Below are 6,000 nucleotides of genomic sequence, written 5' to 3'. Positions count from 1 at the left end.
TGTACTTAGTTGCACACTTTTTCTCATTAAAATGAATTCTTTACACTTGCCCATTGCTCGCAATATGTTTTACTGTACATATGTCGATGACGTCCAGCTTGGCTTTAGATCTTGCAATCTGGCCATGTGTGAGTGCCAAGTTCAGCTTGGTTTGAGCAAAGTCTTCAATTGGGCTGAAGAAAACGGGTTTCATCTGAATGCACAGAAAAGCACGTGTCTCTTGTTCTCCAGGTAAAGAGGCATTCATACCAAACCCTGATATTCAACTGCATGGGCAACGTCTTTCCGTTAATACCGAACACAATTTCTTCGGGGCCTAATCTTTGACACCAAGCTAACCTACGTACCACACATCGAATATTCAGAAAACAAGTGCATAAAGGCTATGAACGTTCTAAATGTGTTGTCACGTACTACGTGGTAAAGTGCAAAAAGTTTTTAATGAATTTGTATAAAGAGCCTCATACGTACACACCTAGACTATGAGGCAATATCATATCAGTCTGCGACACCTACTGCCCTTAAAATGCTTGACCCTGTACATCATCTAGGCATCCGTCTCTCTACGGGTACTTTTCGCACTAGTCCCATGGAAAGCCTGTATGGGGAATCGAACGAATGGTCGCTCCACCTACAAAGATAATACATGTCATTTTATATATTATCCTATTGTAAATGCAGACAAGGAGCACTTATCACATTCCACAATTAATGACATGACAGGCCTTGCTGTGTTTGAGAAACGGCCTTCAAAGAGACAGCCCTACTCACTCCGTGTGAGGGGCCTAGCGAAGGAAGCTGGTGTGCCACTTGAACACCGTTTGATGGCTCCCGTAGTATGCCTGCCACCGTGGCAGTGGCAGGCGATAGATTGTGACGTGTCTTTCCTGGAGGTTACGAAGCATGCACCAATCGCACATATTCAGACGTACTTCCTTGAACTGTATCATAAATACACACGTCTTGAGTTCTTTACGGATGCTTCAAATTCTAACACTTCTGTCTCGAACGCAGCCATCGGCCCATTCTTTTCGGAAGCCGGCGTTCTGCAACCTGATACAGGCATTTTTATTGGCGAAGCTTGTGCGATACTATTGGCTGTTAAACATAATAAATAAATAAAATTACACAAGGCAATAATTTATACAGATTCCCTAAGCGTAGTAAAAGCTCGGAAAACACCTAAAAAGCACAAAATTCCTGTCTTTGTCTCGCTTTATTCGCTTTTATGCACAGTCTACTCATTCAAGCAGCATGCCGTAGTCTACTGGGTGCCAGGACACCGCGAAGTGTTCTGGTGTCCTGGCAATGTTCTGGTGGACCAGCTAGCTGGATCCGCCAACAAAACCGCTATCAACACTTCGATACCGATTCCTGCACTCAACTCAAAAGCTGTTCTAAAGCGAAAGCTCAGGGGTTATTGACTGAGCACATGCGACACACACACAGATAATAAATTGCTTGTCATCAAGCCTCAACTTGGTCATTGGCCGCCAGTATCAAAGTCACGCCACACAGAAGTAATCCTTACAAGGTTAAGAACAGGACATACACCTACAACACATTCATTTCTTTTGTCTGAGGGCGATCCACATTTGTGTGATAGATATGTGGAGAAGTACTCAATAAACAATTGTATCGGGCCAGTTGGTACTCTCAGTGAAAATGTGAAGTACTCAATGTACTACACATTTCAATCCAGTATAAAGCACTAGAAGCGCTGAGAAGACAACACTTTCCGTTAACCTACCGGCAACAGATACCACTCCATCCTGCAATGTTCGTCTGTAGGTAACCACTTTTTAGTCATCAATCATTGTTCGCGTTTTCAAAAGAAATTCGTGTCTTTCATAGCATATACCCGTGCATTCCGTAGCACGACCTCTCCAAAGAGGCCTCCGTGCGGTGGCTGCACTCAGTAAAGCAATTGCCTCACGGCCCTTGGACGCAAGGGTGTGAACGAGTGAGGCACTTGTGCTAATGCCATACATGGCCACCATCGTTTTTATTACGACAAAGTTTTGTCATCCATTCACACCATACACCTTTCACGGCACGGTCATGATTTTATTACTTCTATGTTTTTACTCGCCCTAGTACGAGGAACTTTACGGCCCTTATACAGCCGCTTATCACAATCATTGTCCATATCTCTAGTAAGATAAACTGCCGCTCTTTGGGCATGAAATGGTCCTTGCTCTACAAAACATCAAACATCAGCATTACTGCGGGGCTATGGAACTTGATATTTTTGGAATTGGTTATTATTATGCCCGTCTAACAAATTTGTTGAGCAGCACGAACCTCCTTTCGTTTTCAGAATGATCAAACGTTCATACCGTATAAGCTACCATAAAATGCGTATGTCGCAGCTCCTACAAGAAGCGTCAAGCAAATTCATTCAGGCCATGACCTAGATTTTCAAAAATATAAAACACTGTTCTTTTAACACTAATGGTGCAGGCCTAGTGTATGATCTGCTGTTCAAGAATCGTGCGACGACAAATACATAATATATGTAAGGAAAACAAAATAAAAAAATACAATGGCAGAGAAGCTAGACAGGTGAGAAAAGATTTGTGTGGCACGTTGTATTCTTGACACTTCTTTCAGAATAACCTTTCGGGGTATTGCATCCACTGCATTACATGTTTGTCGTGTATGTCGCTTGTTGCCATTATCATGTAGGGCTGGCTTGTACATTTATATGTTTACTCGGTAAGAACGTATAAGCAGGGACGAACGAAGAATCATTTCGACAAAATGAAGTGTCATATGCAAATTACTTTAGATTTTTATGATAATGTATCGCTACAAGTCAAGGAGCAGTGCACATTGCGTGTGCGTCATTATGAGAATGCGGCAACTTGGTAAAGCATAAAGAAAGTTACCTAGCACTGGGAACAGCTTGAGCTGCTTGAATTGGTTATACTCAATAAACGCTGCGCAAGCTTGCGCCTATAATAATAATAATAATAATAATAATAATAATAATAATAATAATAATAATAATAATAATAATAATAATAATAATAATAATAATAATAATAATAATAATAATAATAATAATAATAATAATAATAATATAATATATAATAATAATAATAACATGAAAATAATAAATAATAATAAAAATAATAATAATAATAATCAACATCATCATCATCATCATCCTGACTACGTCCACTGCGGGACAAAGGCTTCTCCCACGTTTCGCCAGCCAACTCGGTCCTGTGCTTGCTGCTGCTAATTTATACCCGCGAAATTCTTAATCTCATCTGCCCAACTAACCTTCTGTCTCCCCCTAACCCGCTTGCCTTCTCTAGGAATCCAATCAGTTACTCTTAATGACCAGCGGTTGTCCTGTCTACGGCTACATGCCCGGCCCATGTCCATTTCCTCTTCTTGATTTCAACTATGATATCCTTAACCCCGGTTTGTTCCCTAATTCACTCTGCTCTTTTCTTGTCTCTTCAGGTTACACCTACCATCTTGTTCTATTGCTCGCTGCGTCGTCTTTAATTTAAGCTAAACCATCTTGCTAGTTTCCAGGTTTCTGCTCTATAGCCAAGTACCGGCAAGATGCAGCTGTTATATACCTTCCTTTTAAAAGATAGTGGCAACCTGCCTGTCATGATTTCAGAGTGCTTGCCAAGTGTGCTCCACCCAATTCTTATTCCTCTAGTTACTTCAGCCTCGTGGTTCACCTCCGCGGTTATTACCTGTCTTAAGTACACATAGTCTTTTACAACTTCAAGTGCACTATTACTTATCTCAAAACGCTGTTTCCTTCAGAGGTTGCTGTATATTACTTCGCTTTCTGCAGGTTCATTTTAAGACCTACTTTTCTGCTCTTTTTGTCTAATTGCGTAATCGTGAGTTGCAATTCGTCCCATGAGTTACTCAGCAATGCAGTGTTATCGGCAAAGCGCAGGTTACTGAGGTAATCTCTATTGACTCTTATGTCTAACTGTTCCCATTCTAGGCAGCTGAAATTCCCTGTAGACACGCGGTAAATGGCCGTGGTGACATTGTATCCCCCTGCCTTACACCCTTCTTGCTTGCGCCTATGTAAGTATGCAATTTCGGGGCACGTCATCAATGAGGCTGTCGTTCGCCTGAATACAAAAAGTTACCACTGTCGCAAAGTCAAGCGCTGTCAAGGCTGTCAAGCACTTGCTGGGCATGTGAGTTTTGTGGGTGAGTTAGCGTTGGAATTGAACGCATTTAGTCGCCGTTAATTTCCTCTGCGAGAGGTGAAGCTGAACATGCGTGGAGCGACCGACGTATGAAAACGAGTCCCGCTACTCAAGCCAGATAAGTGTCGGAGCAGCTCCTGCTAAGCTTCACCCTGACGCAAGCACTGTCAGTCTAGGAGCTGTGCTGCGCAGCGGGAAGACGACACAAGAAGTGTGACTGCCCGTCCGAGCAAGACGCTGAGACACAGAAGCCAGCAGTTGCTCGACAACTAAGAAGTAGGGAATACGTCTTCATGGTATGTGCCCCGAACAACTTTTGGCCGGATTTGTATGACCGTTGGCACAAAATACTAGCCAATACCGTTAATAGGGCTTGCCGAATGACTTTAAGTGAACTTCGGAATAATTACAGTCTGATACTGTGAGAGCTTTAAGTGACGGTTGTTTAGACTCGAAAAATTACGCGATTAGGGCGTTCTTATTATTTCATTGATAACGTTACAGGTGCAACCTTTTATTAGGCACGAACGAGATCCCTAACTATATATATGTAGGCTTTGCGTTGTTCAAGATGTTGTAAATATTCTGAACGCTAGCCGTGCACAACAATATATGGAACGCGGACTTGCAGTAGGTATCCTCGAAAGCATGTTTATAGGAAGTTTGAATAAACTGTTCTTGAAAAGCCGTAAAGCGAGAAATTACTTTGGAATGCTGATCCCTATTTCACCGCGTCTTACAGGCAACCATGGGACTGATTCGTACAAACGCATGGCCCTATTGGGGATATAGTTCTTTTTATTGTTATTGAAGGAACAGCCGTGAAAATTACAAAAGTAAAGAGCAGCTGCGAAGCCTGAATGTATACCTCGAGAAAGTCTTTTGTCTTGTCGTTGTTATGTTTTTATTGTCTCTTCTAGAACTTTCCACTCGAAGGCTCAGTGTGCTTAATAACCTTAGACCTTATCAAATACATTCCTCAGAGGTCGGTGCATTCATTGCTGTCCGCCGACAACGCATCGCTAATTTTTTTTTCCGTATAGCAAGTCTCCGCTTTTCCCTACTTTTTTACCGTTTTTCTCGCAGCCCTGAGCTTTAGCATTATAAGTGTTCAGGTTCTTTCATTGTGGTTACTCATTTAGGTAACATTAGAAGAACTTAATGATAGGATACCCCTGTGTTGCACGAATAATTGACATGGTGTTAATGCTTGCCTACAGAATAGAATTTCGACCGTTCAAAATGGCCTGGGCAGGAACCAGGTAAACTGTCAGGATTGTTTATTAAATTATTTGTTTACTTTTTTAGCTAATAAGTTAGTGCTCTTTAGAAAACTGCAGGCATAGAATTGTGTTTTTTCAAGATCTGGCCCCGCTTGCCGTTATGAAATCCGAGCATGGGGGGGGGAGTAAAAATTGCTGCAAATAACAAGAGTACTTCTTTCAGCAAAACTGATTAGTGAGGAGGAAGCACAAAAATAAAAACAAAGCAAAAAACTATGTCACAGTCACCGGCGATGTGCTTGCGCTATTTGATTCGACTCCATAACCGTCCATGTCAACGAGAAGAGCGAAAACTTAAGCACATCCGTTCTGGCAGAAATCGCTTAGCTTCATGCGGATGCATGCTGAAGCAGTTCGCTGAAATGGAGTGTACACGTATTCTAACGTTGCACCGCCGGCCGCTCGACGAATATGGCGTGAGTGCTCATAGTTGTAAACATTGAGTTGTGCTCTTTCAGAACAGTTCACATACACTTTCTCGCTTTTTTTCTGAACTTTGGAAATACTGAAGCTGGGAT

General features: G+C 41.9%; 1 long non-coding RNA gene across 1 annotated transcript in view; it reads left to right on the top strand.

Moving 5' to 3' along the window:
* The first annotated feature begins 4,395 nt into the window (after positions 1-4,395).
* Positions 4,396-6,000, top strand: part of LOC142803394 (uncharacterized) — a 79,153-nt gene continuing 77,548 nt past the window's right edge. The window contains exon 1 of the long non-coding RNA XR_012894089.1: positions 4,396-4,495. This is a non-coding gene — a long non-coding RNA (uncharacterized LOC142803394). The remainder of the gene's footprint in view (positions 4,496-6,000) is intronic.

The sequence above is a fragment of the Rhipicephalus microplus genome, chromosome 3 (genome assembly GCF_043290135.1).
Source record: "Rhipicephalus microplus isolate Deutch F79 chromosome 3, USDA_Rmic, whole genome shotgun sequence".
NCBI lineage: Eukaryota > Metazoa > Arthropoda > Arachnida > Ixodida > Ixodidae > Rhipicephalus > Rhipicephalus microplus.
The sequence above is the reverse complement of the archived record's forward strand: the minus strand, read 5'-3'. Positions and strand labels throughout refer to the sequence as shown.